This window comes from Phaseolus vulgaris, chromosome 11 (genome assembly GCF_000499845.2).
Source record: "Phaseolus vulgaris cultivar G19833 chromosome 11, P. vulgaris v2.0, whole genome shotgun sequence".
NCBI classification, from domain to species: Eukaryota; Viridiplantae; Streptophyta; class Magnoliopsida; order Fabales; family Fabaceae; genus Phaseolus; species Phaseolus vulgaris.
This window is the reverse complement of record NC_023749.2, coordinates 14311776-14334204: the sequence shown is the minus strand read 5'-3', so window position 1 is coordinate 14334204 and position 22429 is coordinate 14311776.

Sequence of the window (22429 nt, the reverse complement as noted above, 5' to 3'; positions counted from 1 at the left end):
CGCTAACGTGTATGAAATACGTGCTCTCTTTGTGAATCGAATAGAGGACTAGACTGATTGTCTGGGTTACGCTTTATCATGAGCAATTCAGCCTCACAAGGATATGTTCTCTCACTTATTTTATCCTTATTTTCTTCACTTTTACTAGTTTCTTCTTCTTGGAGACTATACTCATCTTTGTCCCTTAAGATCATAGTTCTTCTATATTGACATTGAGATGCTACATGAACCCTACCAAGACACTTAGAAATAATGAATTTCTCTAGTTCGAGTGTTGAGATTGTAGAACATGGGAGCTTTGATGTTTCAAATCTATGATGAAGGTTGAAGTTGTGCTGGTTTTGGTTTGAGCTTAGTCTAGGTTGTTTAGAATACTTGTAAAAATCATTCCTAGTCCCTTGCACAAGCTAGCTCAATCTATTTTGCACAAGCTAGCTCAATCTATTTTAAAAGAGAAAAGTGTTTTTCTAAGCAAAGAGAAAAACAACCGGTTGAAACCACAAAATAATCAGTTGTTTGTCACTTAGCTTGTTTGAAGGTTTTCAACCTGTTTTTGATTTGGTTAAATAACTGTCTAACCAATTCAGCCGGTTAAAACATCTTTTAAACCGGTTGATTGTCACATTTCATAACAGCTTTTCAAAAAACCTATTAATCTGTTTTGCAATTGAATCAAAACTGTTTTGGCTCATGATTGTTGCCTAGAACGACTAGTTTTGAGAGCTATAAATATGGCTTTTCTTTCAAAACAAAATATAAAAGAAAGATATCAAATACAATGAGTTTGAGATTGATTTTGAGAAAAGTTTTTCAAAGGTTTGCAAGATTGCTAAATAGTTGTGCACTGGTTCAAGGGCTGGTCTTAAGAGCTCTGTGATTCCTATAAATTCAAGTGTAATCTATTCCTTTCATGATTCTTGTATTTGTTCTTTTATAAACTTGTGAAGTGTGTGAAATCCTGTAAAGTCAAAGGGTGTTCTGACTAAGGGTGATGGCATTTCATGAAGGTCTTCTTGAATCATGTAAGAAAAAGTGGTGCGGAAGCTATGAAGGTGTGTGAGCAAGATCCTCCTAAGAGTGGTGTTGATCTTGAAGGTGCATGAAAGGTATGATGATAGGGAGGTTCGGCCAGCCCAAGGAGATGTGAAGGAAGTGAAGTTTAGAGCCTAGAATTCTAGGAGAAGCAAAGCTTGGCACAAAATGGCAGCATAACTTTACTCACAATAAACTTGAAAATACAAGGTGTAGGCTCCTCCTTTTATAGGCTAAGGAGGACCATAATGCAACCCTAATGCTAGCCAAATGAAATGTAAATGTGAAGCACATGGGTGCACATGGCACATGGGTGCACAAATGAGCACATGGGGAGGGGTGTGTCTAGTTTTTATGCTCACCCCCTCCATGGGCTTTCTAGACCGGCCTTGGTAAATTTAGAGGTTTTTTTAGAAACTCTAAGTTTACCTAGGTTGGTGTTTTAGGTGCCAAAATTAATTCTAAGAAAATTACAAATAAAGTTCCTATGCTAATTTTGACAAAAAATTAAAGTCTACTCTACACTAGAGTTTATGGCATTTGAACATGTAAAAGAACGTCTTCTTGGATCCTCTTGGCCATAACTCTATGGTTGGCCCAAATCTACCCTTTGGTGGGCTTGCATGTGGGCTTGTGCTTGGGCCTCTTCCATCAAAGGGTGTGTGTAGCAAAGAGGGTGAGTGGTTCTTGTGGTATCAAGATCACCTCTTTGTGATTGCGTGTATTATAATATGTGATTGGTTACTAGTTGAACACAGTGTTTGTGTTGGGAAATGGATGTAGCTCAAGGTTGAGTGAACCAAAATAAATTGGCTGAATATTCTCTTTCTCTCTTTCACTCCTTATAAATTGTTTGATTTAATTCTGTTTTTGTTGCTGCCATAAACAACCGGTTAAAACGAAGTTTCAACCGATTGAAATTCTGCAAACAGTTTCTTTTACATTGTTTGAATGGCTTCCTTGATTGCTTAATATGTGATTGTTGATAAAGCTTCATTCTTATTCAATCTTTGCGAAAATCTTTTGACAAACAATTCACCCCCCCCCCCCTTCTTGTTTAAGCCATTAATTCTAACAATTGGCATCAAAAGTTTGGTTCTTGAAAAATATTCAAGTTCTATTTTTTTTTCTGAAAACTGTTTTAATGACTGACAAATTACCTTTTGGTGAAGGTGCTTCCATAAACAAATCACCATTGTTTTGTGGTGTAAATTACCAGTTTTGGAAGGTAAGGATGAAGATCTTTATGCATTCCATAGATAAAGGTATATGGGAAACAATTAAAAATGGTTCCTTTATTCCTCAAGTTAAAAGAGATAATGTATTAATTAATAAGCCTTCATCTGAATGGATTGAGGCTGAAAGCAAGAAAGAAAAATTTGATCAGATTGCTAAAAACATAATAACCTCTGCTTTGAGTTGTGATAAGTTTTTCAAGGTATCATAGTGCACTTCAGCAAAGGATATGTGGGACATCCTTGAAGTCACACATGAAGGAACAAATGATGTTAAGAGGACAAGAAAGCGTGCTCTCATCCAAGAGTATGAGCTTTTCAAAATGTAGAAAGGGGAGATAATATGTGATGTGCAGAAAAGGTTTTCCCACATTATGAACCATTTGATGAGCCTTGGAAAGAACTTTGACAAAGAGGAGCTAAACATCAAGATCTTGAAGTGTCTTGATAGGACATGGCAGCCAAAGGTCACTGCCATTTCAGAGTCAAAGGACTTCACATCCATGACAGTTGCTTCTTTGTTTGGTAAGCTAACGGAGCATGAGCTTGAGATGAATAAGTTTGTTGTCCAAGAAAGTGAGAACAAACACAGCAAGGGTATTGCACTTAAATCTGGCAACCAAAAAAAGAAATAAGACTCAAGTGACAGTGATGAAGATACCATGAGCTTGCTGTCAAGAAAGTTTAGCAAATTATTGAAAAGAATAAAGGCCAAGCTTCAAAGAGGTACAATTCTAAGAAGCCAAATGACTTTAATCTTAACAAATATACTTGTTATGGCTGTGGTGAACATAGTCACATCAAAGCTGGGTGCCCCAATAATGAGAGCAAGGAAAAATCTGATTTCAAAAGTGAAAGAAGAGGAAAAACCAAGAAGGCATATAAAGCATGGGATGATAATGAGGTATCCTCCTCTAGCTCTTCAGAAGATGAAGAAGCAAACCTGTGTGTGAAAGCATATGTATCAAGCAGCATGAGTTCATCTTCTTCCGTCAAAGGTAACAATTACTACCAACTACTTAAAGCTTTCAATGAAACTCATGAAGAAGCTAATCGATTGGCTCTCTCTCACAACCAGTTGAAAGGTTTGAACAACTGGCTTGAAAGCAGAGTCAAAACACTGGAAGAAGAGTTGGAAAAATCTAAACTTGATTTTGAAAACCTAGATTTGATTTACAAAAATTATACTTGCATGTGTGACTCAAAGTTTTGTGAAAATTGTGAAAATCTTGAAAGAAAGATTCACTACCTTTTGAAAACTGTGGATAAGGTTACAATTGGAAAATCCAACTTTGTTAATGTTCTTGCTTCTCAAAATTGTGTCTTTGGAAAAGCAGGCTTAGGATTTTATCCACAAAGCAAAGATAATGGAATTTCAAAACCTTTTTCATCAGTTCCAGAAAAACAACCAATTAAAAGAACGAAACAACCGGTATTTACATGTTTTTACTGTATGAAGAGAGGTTATTCAGTTAGATTCTGCAAGTTTCATAAATCTCGTGTTCCTAAAGGAATCTTTAAATGGATTCCAATAAATTTTGATGGTTCCAAGGATAAATCTAACATGAAAAGTCCCAAGTTCTTTAAGGGATCAAATCTTGTGATTTAACAAGATTTTCTTTGCAGATTTTTTACTCCACATGAAGGATCAGTAAGATGAGGATCTCATGAAAGCAAATTTGTGAGACAATGCCTTGTTCTGATATTATGTACTGCTTTCATATGTGTACTTTAAAATCTTGAAGAATAACTCTTTGTTCTTCCTTGTTGAACATTTGATTCCAAATCCAATTCTGATTTTTCATTATTTTCTTTTTGGATTATGTTTGCTTTTTATTCCTTTTGTTTCTACACAAATCTATGTGGCTTAAAACCTGAATGCTTGTATATTCAATGGTTGTTGAAAGAATCTAGTTTTCTCAAAAAAAAAAATTCACCAGTTGCAAAAATTCAACTGATTGTTTCTTTGAAACAACCGATTGTTTCAACTCTGTCAGCACTAGTCAAATCTGTTTTTTTGATTCAATGTGCTTTAAGTTGATTGTATGTTCAAACCCAAGAATGTTTGTGGTAAAAAATGCTTTAATTACATCCTTGAATACAAAGTATCTATGTAATAACTGCTATTTATGAATCATATTCTTCTAAATCTTGGAAATTAAAACTGCTTTATGGTTCCGATTTGATTCTCTTTTCTGTTTTGAAAACAACCCACTAAATTCCAACATTGACTAATTGTTGTGGCTATATATGTGAAGCTATTAGTTGTTATTTTCACAAAGAACAACCTGTTTTTCTTCCTTTTCTCTCTGCTCTAAGTTTGTTTTTGCAGTGTGCTTATCTTTCTCTACTTGGACTATGGTTGCAACTCCTCCATCCTCTAAGAGAATGAAAACAAGGGTTGTAAGGAGTGGTGGAAAGCTATAAGGTTGGTTCTCAGGGGAATCAGAACTTATAGACAAGTACCTACATGGAAACAAGTAGAAAGATTGTTAACACACCAAAGCTTGTCTCTTTCATATGGATGAAGCAACCGAATTTGACTGTGGTGAGAAGTCTTCTCAAGGAGCAAAGGCTGAAGAGATTCCTTGAGATTTCTGGAAACATTTATCCAAATTTGGTGAAGGTATTCTACACCAACCTTCAATTCAATGGTGACACTCTTAACTCTCATGTGAAGGGGGTAAACATTGTAATCACCAATGATGTGTGGGCTGCCATAACTGGGTTGAAGTTTTCTGGAGTAAGGATTAACAAAGGCTATCTTGGGGTGATAGAAGAGTTCAACAAGATGCAATTCTACAAGAATTGTCTCAAGAACTCACTCTCAAAGGTAAGAAACTTTTCTGTTGGAGGGTTGAAACTTGATGAAAGGCTCATTGCCTTCATTGTGTCATGGATTATCACACCAAGGGGGAGCAATCATTCTACTCTCTATGAAGAAGACTTGCTCTTAATCTACTGCATCATGAACAAAGTGAAGCTTAACTGGATTCACATCATCAAAGAACATATGCAAAATGCCATAAGGTTAAGTGACTTCCACTATCCATATGTCATATTGATTTCTAAATTTCTACATTATTTTGAAGTAGATATTGAAGGAGAACTGGCTAAAATTATAAAGCCTTCAAGTGAGATCAATAGTGGATCTCTAAGAAAGATGGGGTTTACCAAGATTAGTGGGAAATGTGTAAGCAAGGATGGTGACCAAGCTGACCCTAGTGGAACCAATGATGGTGAAGAACCTGAAGCTACAACAAATCAAGAGGAACTTGCTGTTGAGACTCATGAAGCTGGTCCTAGTGATGGTCACATGGGAGAAAGGATGACTTCAATGTCTTCTTTGAGAGGCTAATGGTAAACTGTATGGACACCTTTGCTGAAAATCAGAGAAATCTTCATGAATTGTGTGAGTCAAGGTTTCACCATATGAATTCAAGGTTCCAAACCTTGGATGAGCATATTGAAGAAGTTCATAACCAACTTCTAGACCTACAATATGGCAGGAATGATTGAAGGAAGTTGAAGTCCTTCATTTAAAATGTTGTTTATGTTTCTAAACAATTTATTTTCTCTCTTTTATGTTGTTTTTAATCCTTCTTTCTGTCTGTTTGTAAAGACATATAAGGGGAGCAGTGTTTGGGATATGTAATGTTCTAAATATATACACCTATCTGCACCTATTTTCTGTTTTGGAACATTGCTATAATTGCTGCTACAACTGCTATAACTGGTTTTTTATTTAAAATTGAAACTTTGATACAAATTTTAACCGGTTATTCCTGCGAAATAACCGATTGGTTTTCTGTGTTGCACCTATGCATGTTTGACTGGTTTCTCACATTGATTTGGTTGATGTTCCTATTTGGAAATCACCTAGTGGAAACTAGTTTGTGGTTCCTGATTAACTAGAATAGATTCTCCTATATTTCTATGTTTGCTTGTGAATGCAGGTTATACAAGATTTTAAACAAGAACATTCCAAAAAGCATCCCAAGAATTTGTCTCCATCAAATAGGGGGAGATTGTAGAACACAGGAGCTTTGATGTTTCAAATCTATGATGAAGGTTGAAGTTGTGCTGCTTTTGGTTTGAGCTCAGTCTAGGTTGTTTAGAATTCTTGTAAAGATCAATCCTAGTCCCTTGCACAAGCTAGCTTAGTCTATTTTAAAAGAGAAAAGTGTTTTTCTAAGCAAAGAGAAAAACAATCGGTTGAAACCACGAAATAATCGGTTGTTTGTCGCTTAGCTTGTTTGAAGGTTTTAAAACTGTTTTTGAATTGGTTAAATAACTATCTAACCAATTCAACTGGTTAAAACATCTTTTCAATCGGTTGACTGTCACATTTCATAACAGCTTTTCAAAGAACATGTTAATCTGTTTTGCAACTGAATCAAAACTATTTTGGCTCATGAATGTTGCCTGGAACGGCTAGTTTTGAGAGTTATAAATATGGCTTTTCTTTCAAAACAAAATATATAATAAAGATATCAAATACAGTTAGATTGAGATTGATTTTGAGAAAAAAATTTCAAAGGTTTGCAAGATTGTTAAATAGTTGTCCATTGGTTCAAGGTCGGATCTTATGAGCTCTATGATTCCTGTAAATTCAGGTGTAATCAGTTCCTTTCATGATTCTTGTATTTCTTCTTTCATAAACTTGTGAAGTCTGTGAAATCCTGTAAAGTCAGAGGGTGTTCTGACTAAGGGTGTGTGTAGCAAAGAGGGTGAGTGGCTCTTGTGGTATCAAGATCACCTCTTTGTGATTCTGTGTATTGTAATTTGTGATTGGTTACTAGTGGAACCCAGTGGTTGTTCTGGGAACTGGATGTTGTTGAACCAAGTGGTGTTCAATGTTTTGAAGAATACAAACCCTTTGAAGGATGATGAAGCCTCTGCTATGCTTGATGCTGTTGTGTTGTTTTAGCCTTGTTCTGGGGTAGTTCAATGTTGTAATCAACACTTAGATTAAATCTCAAAGCAATTAGCATCTCAATTTTAACAAAGCAAAATGTTTTACAAACTAAGTTGAAACAACCGATTGTTTTGTCGAAACAACCGATTGTTTACACTTAGGTGTTTTGAGAAAGTTTGAAAACTGTTTTTGAATGGTGTTTTTGTTAAGTAACAAAACAACCGATTGATTCTGAAAAACTGTTTTCTTTGACTGAGCTTTAAATGCTTTAACTGAATACGCTCCAGTCATTAAATGCTTTGACCAATCTATTTTAAATGCAATTAAGAGTTTGTTAAGATTTGATAACAAACTATATTCTTAGATATATTCTGAAAAACAGTTTTGATATATTAAGAATCTTGAAACATAGTTTTGATCTAAGAAGAGTTTTTCAAAGTATTCTGAGATTGCAAAAGAGTTGAGAGATTGATCAAAGTGCTGTATAGGATTCTCTTGTATTGATTTCAGATATTCATCTGTAACAAGTGTAATCTGTGTAAACTGCTGAACAATTCTGTTTTGTATGTGTTGCTGAGATTGGCTGTGTGTTCTTGAGGTGTTCAAGATCAGCAATCTTAGTGTTGGCCAAGGAGAGTGTGTTTCTTGAGGTGTTCAAGGTCATTCTCTTGGTTGTTGTTGTAAGTGATCAAGGTGTGGTTGCTTAGTGGATTTCCTCAGGGTTTCTGAGAAGACTAGATGTAGCTCTGGGTTGGAGTGAACCAGTATAAACAGCTGTGTACAATCTTTCTATCCTTAACTCTTTAATTTCAGTTTGTTTGTTGTTTGCTGGTATAAACAACCGATTGTTTTTTCTGGTATTACAGTTTTGCTTGCTGTTTTGGCTAACTGAATTGCTGAATCAATTGGTTTCTGAAATAAGTTCATTCTAGCTCTGAAAAGTTTGCGAAAACCCCTTTAAACCATTCACCCCCCCCCCCCCTCTAGTTTAAAGCCATCTTTTCTAACAATTGGCATCAAGAGCTTGGTTCTTGTAAGTCATTCAAGTTGATCCTAAAAATCTTTCAAAATGGTTGATAGACTACCTTTTGGGGAAGGTGCCTCAATAAACAGACCACCCTTGTTTTGTGGTTTGAATTACCAGTTTTGGAAAGTTAGAATGAAAATATTTATGGAATCTCTTGACAAAGGAATTTGGGATGCAATTGAAAATGGTCCTTTTATTCCAACATTTGAAAAAGATGGTTCTGTCATTGAGAAGCCATGGTCTCAATGGACTGAAGCAAAAAGTAGAAAGGCCAAATTCGATTGCATTGCCAAAAATATTATAACCTCTGCTTTAAATTCTGATGAGTTTTTCAGGGTCTCACAATGCAAATCATCAAAGGAAATGTGGGATACTTTGGAAGTCACTCATGAAGGAACAAATGAGGTGAAAAGGGCTAGAAAGCATGCTCTCATCCAAGAGTATGAGATGTTTAGAATGCTGAAAGGTGAAACCATAGCTGAAGTGCAGAAAAGGTTTACAAACATCATAAATCACCTTATGAGCCTTGACAAGACGTTTGATAAAGAGAAGCTGAACATCAAGATCTTGAAATGTCTTGATAGAGCTTGGCAACCAAAGGTAACTGCTATTTCCGAATCTAAAGATCTAACATCATTAAGTGTTGCCTCTTTGTTTGGAAAGCTTAGGGAACATGAGCTAGAGATGAATAGACTCAATGTTCAAGAAAGTGAAGACAAGCACACAAGGAGTATAGCCTTGAAAGCATCCAAACATAAGGGAAAGCAAGATTCAAGTGACGATAGTGATGAGGAAAATCTAAGTTTGCTGTCAAGAAAATTCAGCAAATTCCTCAAGAGAAGCCGCAACAAAGACAACAACAAGGATAGGTATGGAAACAAGAAACCCAATGAATTTAATTCAAATAACTATACTTGTTTTGGTTGTGGTGAGCAAGGTCACATAAAGGCTGATTGTCCCAACAAGAGTAAAGAGAAAAAGACAAGCTACAAGGAGAAGAAAGGCAAAACAAAAAGAGCCTACATAGCTTGGGATGAAAATGAAGTGTCATCATCAAGTTCTTCATCAAGTGAAGATGAAAAGGCCAACATTTGCTTAGTTGCTGAGGATGATGATGATGATTCATGCAGTTCAAGTGAGGTAAGTTCATGTGCTTCCTTAAATGAACAAAACTATAGTGAATTGCTTGAAGCTTTTCAAGAAACACATGATGAAGCTAATAGATTGGTTCTTTCAAACAACCGATTGAAAGATCTTAACAATGGGCTTGAAAAGAAAGTTAGATCACTTGAAGAGGAACTGAGAAAAGCAAAAAATGATTTTGAAAAACTGGAAAAAGATTTCAAAAATGCCTCTTGCAAGTGTGATACTCTCAATTGCACAAATTGTCAAAATCTTGAGAAAAAGGTTCACTATCTTGTTGAAACTGTGGACAAGCTTTCAAAAGGAAAGTCAAACTTTGAGAATGTTCTAGCATCTCAAAGCTGTGTTTTTGGAAAGGCTGGTTTAGGCTTCAATCCACAGAACAAGCAAGATAGATTTTCAAAAAGTTTTTTGAGAAAATCATAAAAACAACCGATTGTTAAGACGAAACAACCGGTTGTTACATGCTTTTACTGCATGAAGAAAGGTCACTCTGTTAGATTCTGCAAAATTGGAAAATATTATGTTCCTAAAGGTTTTATGAAATGGATTCCTAAGGGATGTGATGTTTCTAACAGCAAAGAAAAGCCAAGTGGACCCAAATTTGTAAGGGGACCAAATCTTGCAACTTGAATTTGTTTATGTAGGAAAAATGAAGAGAAAAGGAAGATTTGAGCCTTCTGATCAAGCTGTTGAAGAAAAAGGGCAGTCATTGAAGCTGAATCAATGCTGTGCAAAAGGTCAAAACAGTGAAAAGAAGTTTTCTTGATCAACAAGCAATTGGCTCATTAAAGAAACAACACAAGGATAAGACCTTCCTTTTATTTGTTCTCAGTTTCTGTTTCAAAGTTCTTTCTTATGATTAATTGTCTTTCAATCAAAGTCATGTGCCTTAATATGTTTCTGTTTATGATTAAAAAATTGAAAAATCAAGTTTTTAACTGCTGCAGAAAAACAACCGATTGTTTTGAGTCTGACAGCACTGTGTAGAAATTGATTTAACTGATTTTTGAATTTCTAGCTGTTGCAGATATTTTTCAAAGGGAGAATCTTGGTCAAAGGATCTGTGTTGAAAGTTGATCACGTTCAGAAAGGATTTACAACAGTCATAAAGGAATATATTCCAAAATCTTGGAAAATCAAAAGCCTTAATGACTAGTCAAAGATCACATGTGAAGACCATGTGATTTTCAGCTTTTTCTGACAATTTCAGTGCAGAACAGAGTCAAGTCCTCTCTCTGAAAATCAGGTACCCATTAAATGAAATTAAATTCAATTTGATTCTCTTACTGCTATAAAATCAGGTGCAGATTTCTTTCAACAAGAACAACCAATTGCAACATCTCTTGCAATATCTCTTGCACTATCTCTTGAAAAATCTGGGTTTTGTGCTCTCCTCTGTTTTCGTCTCTGCTATCATGGAATCTACTCCTCCCACTGCTAAAAGAGTCAAAACCAGAGCTGTAAGGTCTGGAGGAAGGCTTGAAAGCTGGTTTTCTGGTGACACTGAGCTCATTGAGAAGTATAGATATGAAACAAGTGTCAAGAACATAAACAACCCCAAGGTTGTGTGCTTCAACTGGCTGAAGGATCAAAAGCTTGACAATGTGAGGAAGCTTCTCAAAGACCAGTCTCTTAGAAAGTTTCTGGAGCTCAAAGGTAACATATATCCAGATTTGGTGAGAGTTTTCTACACCAACTTGAAGTTTGAGGGAAACAACTTGGTCTCTCATGTAAAAGGCGTGGAGATGGAGATAACCCATGAGGTTTAGGCTGTTGTAGCTGGACTCAAGTTCTCTGGACTGAGAATCAACAAAGGAAACCTTGGTGTGGTAGAAGATTTCAACAAGATTCAGTTCTACAAAAGCTGCTTGAAGAATAATCAAACTCAAGTTAGCACTTGTTCGGTTGGTGGCTTGAAGTTAGATGAGAGGCTGCTTGCTCTCATTGTAACGTGGATCCTAACTCCTAGGGGGAGCAATCACTCTGTGTTGACTGAAGAAGATCTGGTTTACATCTTCTGCATTACCAAGAAAGTGAAGATCAATTGGATTCACATAATCAAAGAACATATGCAAAAAGCCATGAGGTTAGGTGATTACCATTATCCCTATGTTGTTTTAATATCTAAGTTTCTACTCTATTTTGAAGTTAATCTTGAAGATGAAACTTCTGAGCTGGTCAAGTCAACTCAAGAGTTGAACAATGGATCATTCAGCAAGATGGGCTTCACAAAAATAGGTGGAAAGTGGTTAAGTAAGGATGGTGATCATGGTGCCTCATCAAGTGGTGCTGCCAATCTTGAACCAGATGAAGCTGCTGATATGGATGTTCAACATGAAGATCCAACTAGAGATTTTCAAGATGCTGGACCTAGCACTGAAGATGGAAATCAAAGAGAAAGAATGCAAACCATGTCACCTTTTGAAAGACTCATGGTAAATAGGCTTGATAGCTTTGCTGAAAATCAAAGGAGCCTTCATGATCTGTGTGTTAACAACTTTCAAAGGATTGACACAAGGTTTGACAACATGGATGCAAGGTTTATGACAATGGACGAACAGATTGAAGCTGTCCAGAATCAAATCTTTGATCTTCAGTTTGCTGATGAAGAAGATTGAAGAAAAACAACCGATTGAAAATCGAAACAATCGATTGTTTTTTGTTGTTCTCGTTTTTGGTTTTTAAAATTTCTTTCCTTCTGCTGTTGCTGTTTTATTCTGATGTAATGTGAACAATGTTTCTTTTTATCTCTTATCTTTGTCTATTTGTGAAGACAAATAGGGGGAGATATATGCTGTGTTTGAAGTTTATTAATTTTTTGTTTTTCATAGTGTTAAAAACATGAGTAACATGAAGTTTGGCTCTGATTTTAACTGTTTTAAGCTTTAATTGTTTATCTGTATACTAACAGAATATCATAAAGTTCAAAATATTGCTCAAAGTTCTTTTGCAGAAACTACTTCAGATTTAATCAAGAACAACACAAGCATCAGGGATTTGTCTTCATCAAATAGGGGGAGATTGTTGAACCAAGTGGTGTTCAATGTTTTGAAGAATCCAAACCCTTTGAAGGATGATGAAGCTTCTGCTGTGCTTGATGCTGCTGTGCTGTTTTAGCCTTGTTCTGGGGTAGTTCAATGTTGTAATCAACACTTAGATTAAATCTCAAAGCAATTAGCATCTCAATTTTAACAAAGCAAAATGTTTTACAAACTAAGTTGAAACAACTGATTGTTTTGTCGAAACAACCGATTGTTTACACTTAGGTGTTTTGAGAAAGTTTGAAAACTGTTTTTGAATGGTGTTTTTGTTAAGTAACAAAACAACCGATTGATTCGAGGAAACAATCGATTGTTTGTTTTAAAACCATAACAGAAAAACTGTTTTCTTTGACTGAGCTTTAAATGCTTTAACTGAATACGCTCCAGTCATTAAATGCTTTGACCAATCTATTTTAAATGCAATTAAGAGTTTGTTAAGATTTGATAACAAACTATATTCTTAGATATATTCTGAAAAACAGTTTTGATATATTAAGAATCTTGAACATAGTTTTGATCTAAGAAGAGTTTTTCAAAGTATTCTGAGATTGCAAAAGAGTTGAGAGATTGATCAAAGTGCTGTATAGGATTCTCTTGTATTGATTTCATATATTCATCTGTAACAAGTGTAATCTGTGTAAACTGCTGAACAATTCTGTTTTGTATGTGTTGCTGAGATTGGCTGTGTGTTCTTGAGGTGTTCAAGATCAGCAATCTTAGTGTTGGCCAAGGAGAGTGTGTTTCTTGAGGTGTTCAAGGTCATTCTCTTGGTTGTTGTTGTAAGTGATCAAGGTGTGGTTGCTTAGTGGATTTCCTCAGGGTTTCTGAGAAGACTAGATGTAGCTCTGGGTTGGAGTGAACCAGTATAAACAGCTGTGTACAATTTTTCTATCCTTAACTCTTTAATTTCAGTTTGTTTGTTGTTTGTTGGTATAAACAACCGATTGTTTCAAAGAAACAACTGATTGTTTTTTCTGGTATTACAGTTTTGCTTGTTGTTTTGGCTAACTGAATTGATGAATCAATTGGTTTCTGAAATAAGTTCATTCTAGCTCTGAAAAGTTTGCGAAAACACCTTTAAACCATTCACTCCCCCTCTAGTTTAAAGCCATCTTTTCTAACAGATGTAGCTTAAGGTGGAGTGAACCAGTATAAATTGGTTGAGTAATCTCTTTCTCTCTCACTCCTTTTAAACTGTTTGATTTAATTTTTATTTTTGTTGCTGCCATAAACAACCGATTAAATCGAAGTTTCAACCGATTGAAATTCTTCAAAAAGTTTCTTTTACATTGTTTGATTGGCTTCCTTGATTGCTTAATCTGTGATTGTTGATAAAGCTTCAATCTTTGCGAAAATATTTTGACAAACAATTCACACAGAGATGTCCCCTTTTGTTTAAGCCATTAATTCTAACAGAGATGTGTTCATATTTAAATATGTTTTGGGAAGGTTTTGTAGGTGTTTATTTTATATGCTTTACCCCCCTTTGGAACTCACCCTTGTCATAAAAGGTACAAAGTATGAACTTTGTTTTTGACCTGATTCTTTTCTCAAAATTTGTTGTTCAGCTTTAATGCACAGGTGAATCAAGTCATTTAAATCTCTAAAAGGTAAAAGTTCAACTTTGTCTCTTATCTCAAGGTTAAGACCACTTAAGAACCTAGATATGGTGGTATTATTTTCTTCCGTAATCCCTGCCCTCATCATATATAACTCTATCTTTTGCCTATATTCTTCTACACATATTTTATTGACGAAGTCACTTATCCATAATTTCCCGATTATAATAGGAAGGAATATGACGGCATCTTAGAGCGCTCTTAAGATTATTCCAATATAAAATTGGAGGTTCATTATGTAGAACATGGAAGCTTTGATAATCCAAATTTGTGTTGAAGGTTGATGTTGTGCTACTTTTGGTTAAGAGCTTAGTCTAGGGTATTTAGAATTCTTGTAAAGATCATTCCTAGTCCTTTGACAAGTTGGTTCAATATATTTTAAAAGAGAAAAGTGTTTTTCTTAGCAAAGAGAAAAACAGCCAGTTGAAACCATGATATAATCGATTGTTTGTTACTTAGCTTGGCAGAAGGTTTTCAAAACTGTTTTTGACTTGGTTGACTAACTGTCTAACCAATTAAACCGGTTAAAACTGTTGGGTTTAATAGTGCCAAAGTTCAAGAGGGGGGTGAATTGATCTTTTAAATGTTTCTCACGGAATCAGTATTTATCACAGTGTACAGAAAATAAATCGATTTATTTGAAATTGAACAGATTTATTTTGGCACTGTTTGTGTTTGAAAAACGTTTATACAGTCAAGTTAATCACAAGATTATGCAGATTGCTTTTCCAGATACACACACTGATATAATGAAGAAAGAACAGTGAATCACAAAACAGCAAGCTTCAATTTTAAGCAAGTGATTAAGGTTCAATTGATAGCTTGACAATTACTTGAGTAACCTATCACAATCAATCTGTTTCAGTGGCTTTTTAACAGGTTATTTCTATTCTTCTTAAAATCTAACAGTTTTCCAGAAATTAAGAACAGTATGTCACAAGCCCAGAAAGAACAGATTTATTATTGATTGAACATATTTATTTCTGGACAGTTTAACAGTTATGCAGAAATTTAAGTGCAGAGATTAAGGGAGAACACAAGGCAATTATACTGGTTCACTCAACTGAGCTACATCCACTCTTCACCTAAACCAAGGTGAAATTCACTAAATCACAATTCAAACAAACACAAATCCCACTGTTCTTGAACCCTATAAGAACTTAGGTACACTTGCTGAAAAACCCTATTTCAGCACACACACACACTCTTCAGGAAACCCTATCAAGAAGAGTGTACAACCAAACTTTTACAAGAAAAGAAATGTGAAACGACTACACCTGATTGAGGATGCAGAAATCTGCCTTAAACCAGTAGAACAGATTGCTAGAACAGTAGCAGCACCTCTCACCAAGCTTTTGGAACCAAACAAGAACATTTGTGATTTTCGAAATCTTTTAAGAACAGATGCTAATTCCTTGTAAATCCTCAATTCTCTGTTGCAAAACTTGTTTTTACAATTGTATGATCGATCATTAAACTCAGAAACAAGTTTTCATTTTATAGAAAACCAACTTATAACAGATTTTTGAAAAACAGTTAAAGTTGTTATAAAATGAACAGATTGAAAATAAAATTAATAGATTTATTTTCAAAAGCAGTTAGAGAATTTGTTATGTGAGGAGACCTAGTCAGCCATTCTGGTGCAGGGACAAAACTGAAAACCGTTTAAGCTAGTCATGGCACCAGAGTAAAAAAAAATAATCTATTCATTTAAAGATGAACATATTTATTTTTCAAAACGAAAACAGAAAAAGCTTAACTATTTAAAGCACAGTCGTTTTGAAAGGTAGAAGACTTAGTCAAAAAGTTTGATGCACAAAATCTAATTTTCACAAGACTTAGCCAAGGCATCAGTTTAAAAATGAATATGTTTATTTAGAAAAGAACATATTTATTTTTATGCAGTAAACGTGTTTTTTGTAAAACATGTGAAAAACAGTTTAAGAAACTTTGTGCTTGCTCTTATCACATGGTCAGTGGTCCAGAGGTGAGTTACTCAGCAAGAAACCTACTCTTAAACAACCTCTAAACACTACCTAAGACATTCTTAAAGCAATGGGAAATATACATGAATTGTACATAAAAGGTCTTCATCAAACACATGTCTTGAAGGGACAGCAACCATCTTCAACAAAAACGACATTTCAACCAATTGATTGTCACATTTCATAACAGCTTTTCAAAAACCTGTTAATATGTTTTTCAGTTCAATTAAAACTATTTTGGCTCATGATTGATTGCCTAGAACGGCTAGTTTTAAGAGTTATAAATATGGTTTCTCTTAGAATTTCAAAAATAACAATACAACAATAGAAAGTGAGATTGAAACTGTTTTTGAGAAGAGATTCAAATCAAAGTTTTTGCAAGATTGCTAAGTAGTTGTGCATTGGTTCAAGGTCTGATCTTAGGAGCTCTATGATTCATGTAAATCCAGGTGTAATCTGTTCCTTTCTAGTTCTTGTAATAGTTTCTTTATATTTAATTGTGAAGTGTGTAAACCTGTAAGGTCAGAGGGTATTCTGACTAAGGTTGTGTGAAGGCAAAAAGGGTGAGTGGTTCTTGTGGTATCAAGATCACCTCTTTGTGGTGTTGTGTATTGTAATCTGTGATTGGTTACTAGTAGAAACCCAGTGGTTGTTCTGGGGACTGGATGTGTCTCAAGGTTGAGTGAACCAATATAAATTGGTTGTGCAATCTCTTTCTCTCTCTCACTCCTTATAAACTGTTTGATTTGATTTTGTTTTTGTTGCTGCCATAAACAACCGGTTAAAACGAAGTTTCAACCGATTGAAATTATGCAAACAGTTTCAATTACCTTGTTTGACTGGCTTCCTTGATTATTTCTTTTGTGATTGTTGTTAAAACTGCATTCTTATCCAATCTTTTTGAAAATCTTTTGACAAACAATTCACCCCCCCCCCCTCTTGTTTAAGTCATTAATTCTAACACATTATAGTGAGGTTTATCACTCTCTAGGTAAATCCACCAATACATACCATTATTTTGAAAGCTTAAAGTTGTTAGGGGTACCTTCCTTTCCTCACTAACATGATGAGAAGCAAAAAGTTGCTCGACTTTCATTTCCCAATCTAGATAGACTTCAACATTTTGCTTTCCATAAAAATAAGGTAGGTCAGCCCTAGTTTCAATTTGTGGGTTTTCTCTTCTAGTTCTCCTAAGTGTAGGTTGATAATAGTCATTGATTCTAAGACTTTCTTCCTTTGTATGAGAGTCACTAGACCTAGAACTAGATGGATAAGAATTTTTATGTTTTCTTATGTAATCATCTCTTTCTTTAATCATTCTCAACTCCTCAAAAATTGCAAGATGAGAATATCTTTCTTTCTTTTCTTTAATAATTTGATTCTCATGTTATAATTGTCTTAGTTGAAGTGATTGTAGATCTCTGGCCATTTTTTTCAAAAGAGATTTTGTAGAGCTCAAATCCCTTTCACTAAGATGAGAAGTATGTTTATACACGATTAAAGTTTGTGTTAAGAACAATTCCCAGAGAGAAAAAATAAGCTCAGTACACAAGGTAGTTTCCCAGGAAAGGGAGGTGGACCACTAGGATCGCTTAAGTACCAAGCCTTTCCTAGCCAGAGACAATCCCAACACACTTCACAAACTTTTCTTCAAGAAAATTCATAGAAACACAACCAAAAATGAAACACGCTAATTAAAAGAAGATATGAAAAACAATAAAACAATTGAAATTGCTAAACTAGAAAGCTTTAAGCTAGATGATTTCCTAGGTGAGGCTTCATGGCACCTTGTACCTTGAAGACACACTCACTGAACTAAACGTGATGCTAATCTGCTAATTAAAGAAGTTTAAACAAATACAACTCAAAGAAAATACAATGAAATTTAGGTCAACAACTTTTATGCACTAAAAATTAAATTCCTATTATATGCACTCCAATTTGCTTCTATTGCCTTGTTTTTTTGTGAACTTTAGGTTGCTCTCCCTTGCTTCACCTCCTTAGGAAATTCAACCTAATGGTATTCGGTTTTATCTCTTTTAGTGATGTAGCTTGCACCAAAATATTCAGCTCCACAATTCACCAAAGAAATTCGGCCACTTCCACAAATAGAGCTCAAACAATTCAAAGCAACAAAAATTTAAGGACTACTTCAAAGAGATTTTATGATAGACATGAATTCAAAATAGTAGAAAAGAAATTGACAAGAAAAAAATTAAGGTTGTCAAAGAAAAAGCTAGCACACAAATGGAATCCTAAAGAAAGAATCTATAATAGATTAATAAAACCAAAATGCACTACAGATTTTTTGAAAGAAATTTTCTCCACTCTTTGAATTCAAGTTGAACAGAATATTTGAATTCAAACTTTTAAATTTTAACCACAAAAACTTCAATGTATAAGTTGAATATTGGCACTGAAATTCATAGAAATAATGTGTCAATTAATTGCAATAATGTTTTTAAATTCGCAGCTCAATTCAAATTTTCAAAGACAAATGTTTTTACACTATGTCCTTTTTTCATTTTTCATTTTTTTTTCTATTTTTCATTTTGATACAATTCTTTTTTTTTCACTTTTTTCTCAACACCTCAAAGTACTCAAATCTAGAGTTTCATATTATTTTTTACCAACAATTCAAATTATGATAAAAAATTTTAGTCAGCACATAAATATGGTAAACCCTAATTCCTAAACCCTAAATATGGAAAATAGAGTAACCTATTTGAATTTCAACAAAAAAAACATCGAGACAGATTAGAATTTAGAGAAATTTGAACTTTTATGGAACTAACAAGTATAGAACTCAAATCTGCAAAAATAAAATACACCAAAGCTCAAATTCATATTAGAATTAAGACTCAAAATAAAGAAAACAACCAAAATCAATGATAAAAGGCACCACACGGATTTAATGATAATTTAAGAAGAACATGACTAAACATTAGTTGAACTTAATTTGAAAATGAAAATGACTCAAATAAAAATGAAAATGTACTGAATAAAACTACAATAAGACTAATCAAAATGTAAAAGCAACACGGTATACTCAGAAGAAATCCTAAAAAATTCAAACTGATGGTTCAAGAACAATTTAACAATTTGAACTTAATAGAAATTAACACAAGCATCATAAGATGATTAGTGAAATGGAATTGAACCAACAAGAAAATCAAGAACATCATATGAACACGAAATAAGAGAAAGAAAATTAAGAGAAGAAGATACTTAGCTCTTGAAGAACCAAAGCTTTGGATACCAAATGATAGCATCCTCTCATTGGAGTTGAGATTTTCTTGAAATTTCAAGGAGATTGGCGAAAGCTTAATGGAAGGAGTGTGTCAAGGACGGTTCCATTGGAGCTATGGATTCCTTGGAGTTGCATCAATAGTAGGGAGTGAGATAGGTTTGGCCATATCAGTTGGAGAGGTGAAGAAGGAGATCAAAGGTGTCTAACCTAAAGAGTTTTAGACAAGGGAGTGCTTAGGCTTACAATTTGATAGCATAACATTCATATATTTTATCTATCTTTTCATGAGTCAAACACCTCAAATTATAGGAGGGAGGGCTGAACATTTTGGAGCCAAAATTTGAAAACTCAAAATAAAACTCTCCAATGAGAAGGTATCATGTGGACTCATGCTTTCCATGTTTAGCTCACACCTTCCATGCTAAATCTTCTCCACTCCTAGGTTGTCATGGGATGTCCATGTGCTCATTGCCAAGGAAATTTTCGTTCTATATTATACCCTAAATGTTCTAGGGTTACATTGGGCTCAAAGAAGCTCAATTTTTACCTTAAGTAGTCACTTCTAACCCTAACTAGACCTATTCTACTATTGGCCCAAATACAAGCCCAAAAACCTATGCTACTTGGCCCAAATATTTGGTCCAATTATTTTATGCTACTAGGCCTAATACATGGCCCATGAAATCCTAAACAACTTTATATAAATTTATTTAAGCTAAAGCTTGGCCCAAAAATAATGTTGACTAGTCAGTCAAAGCTCAGTCTTCTTGTGTTCTTCTGACCAAAGCTCTAGTTTATGGTTTGATGAGATGGAGGTCTTTTAGGGTATGCCTTGTACAATATTTCATTCTAGAGTTTTCTTCTTGATTGGGCCAACAAAGATAAGCAAAAGCCTAATTAGACCCATATTTGCAAATAATTCCATAAACAGATTCTAGGCCTTCATCCTCCTTAATATGTGGTTGTGTGTGGTTGGGAGCTCTGCCATCCATGTTTTTGTTTGATGAACAAAAAGGTGGAAAAATATGTGTTGTGTAATTATGCAAGTTGGGGGGAGCAAAGTTGAAGAATTATTGTTGTCTTCTTTTTGTCGCTGACTACTACTGCCTACAAAAGATAAAGTTTTTCAAGACTTAAGACTTGTTACTGGATTTTTTAACTTCATCAAACCAGGGGAGATTGTTAGACATTTCAAGGATCCAACATTTGAGTTTGATGAAGTCTTCTTGAAGATTTGTTACCATATGTGTCTAGGTAGTTTGGTCTTTTTTTTTTTGTCCTATATCTTTGATTTATCTTTTGTTTTAAGAGATTATTATAAATCCAAGAACAAAGTTTTTAACTGGTTAAAAACTTTTTCAATTTGTTTTTTATTTGATTTTTAAAAAAATAAAGTTTTTTCAATCTGTTATATTTTAAATCAATTGATTGAAAATACTTTTAAAATGTTTAGCATTTTCTAAAATATATTTTATATTTTTGAAAACCATGTTATAATATGTTACATATGAAATGTTTTCATTTGGAATACTTTCCATACGAGAAAAATTAGTTTGTATTCAGTTATATTCTTTTTAGTAAAATCAATAGGTTACTTTAAGTTTTTCAACAGATTGATTTTACAAAACTACATCCTTTTAATAAATTTGCTTTTGTAAAAAGTTTATAGAAAGGTTCTGCAAAAATACAACTCATACACTTGCAACTTTTACATATGAGAAAGAGCTTTTTTGTGAATCAAGTTTTTGTGAGAAATTGATTTTTCAAAATCTTTGAAGTTTATTTGAGAAAAAATTTTATCATCTTGTTGAAACCAAAGATATTTCACTGTTGTGAAATTAAGAAATACAATTGTGTTTCTTGTTTCACGATTCAAGTTAATTCGTTTCATTATTTACTGTGTTGTATTTCTGTATTGAATTGTTAGCCAAGATAGGGTTTCTTGGTGGTTGGTTCTGCTATAACAATGTGTTGCAATGTGTATTTTGGTTCGTGTAGTGTTCAAGAACAATTTGGTGTATTTTCTTGTAAAGAGTTGTGTTTTTAGTGAAAATCACCTTGGTGTGAGGTGAGACTGGATGTAGCTCTATATATGAGTGAACTAGTGTAAAATTCTTGGTGTTTTTCTATGTTCTTTATTCTTTTGTAAGAATTATTTACATAATAATCTATTTTGATACAATCAATATGTTGTTTTTCAAAAACAATTTGTTGTTTTAATTTCTACATACTTATATTATTTTTTGTAATAACTGAAGTTATTGGAATAATTGATATTGATTGTTATGTGGAATCTTGATATATTGTGTTGTAATCCGTATTAGTTATTGATTCACAAAATTGTTTGAAAGATAAATGGTTTAATAAAATTGCATTGATCTTAATACATTCAATTGTTTTATTAAAGCAGATTGTTTTTCTGAAATTTGTATATATCATATTAACTGTAAAATGTGTGTTCTCTATAGTGCTAATTGTGCTTGTTTGTTTTGTGTCTTGAAACCGTTTTAAAATTACAATTAGATGTTTCTTGGTTTAACAGGTTTAAATTTCTCTAACAGTATTTCTTGATTACAAAATTAATATGTTAATTTGCAAAACAATTTATTGAAATTAATTTTGACAAATTGATTTTTAATTAATTAGTTTTAAAACTTTTAACTGTGAATCTTGAACATTCACATTGAATTTGAATTAAACAAATTGTTGCGAAAACCTTTTAAGTCAATTTACCTCTCCTCTTGAACTTAGTTTCCTCTTAGCTTCCTCCTATTTCAGTAGTTTAATCTTATACGCATGTCATCTGATCATATAAACACTTTATCACACAAATTGTACAATATTATATTGTCTGTTAAAATAAACATTTACGTCTTATATAATATGATATTTGAACAAAAATATTCATCCTATAAATGATGCAGGATTATATTCTATAATTTGTTGTACTTAAGCGCCTAATCAATGAGTTTCAGAAAGAAACATTTTCACACAATGACATAAAATAAATTTTTAGAAACACCGATAAAATTCAAGTTGAAATTGAAAATTTACAAAGTAAAGTGAACCTTAGTATGATGTTGTGAAAAAACATTGCTAATTAAAGAGGATCTTTTAAACTTTCCCTTGTGTGTATTTGAAAATGGAGGTTATCAAAATCCTCGTCATTGACTTCA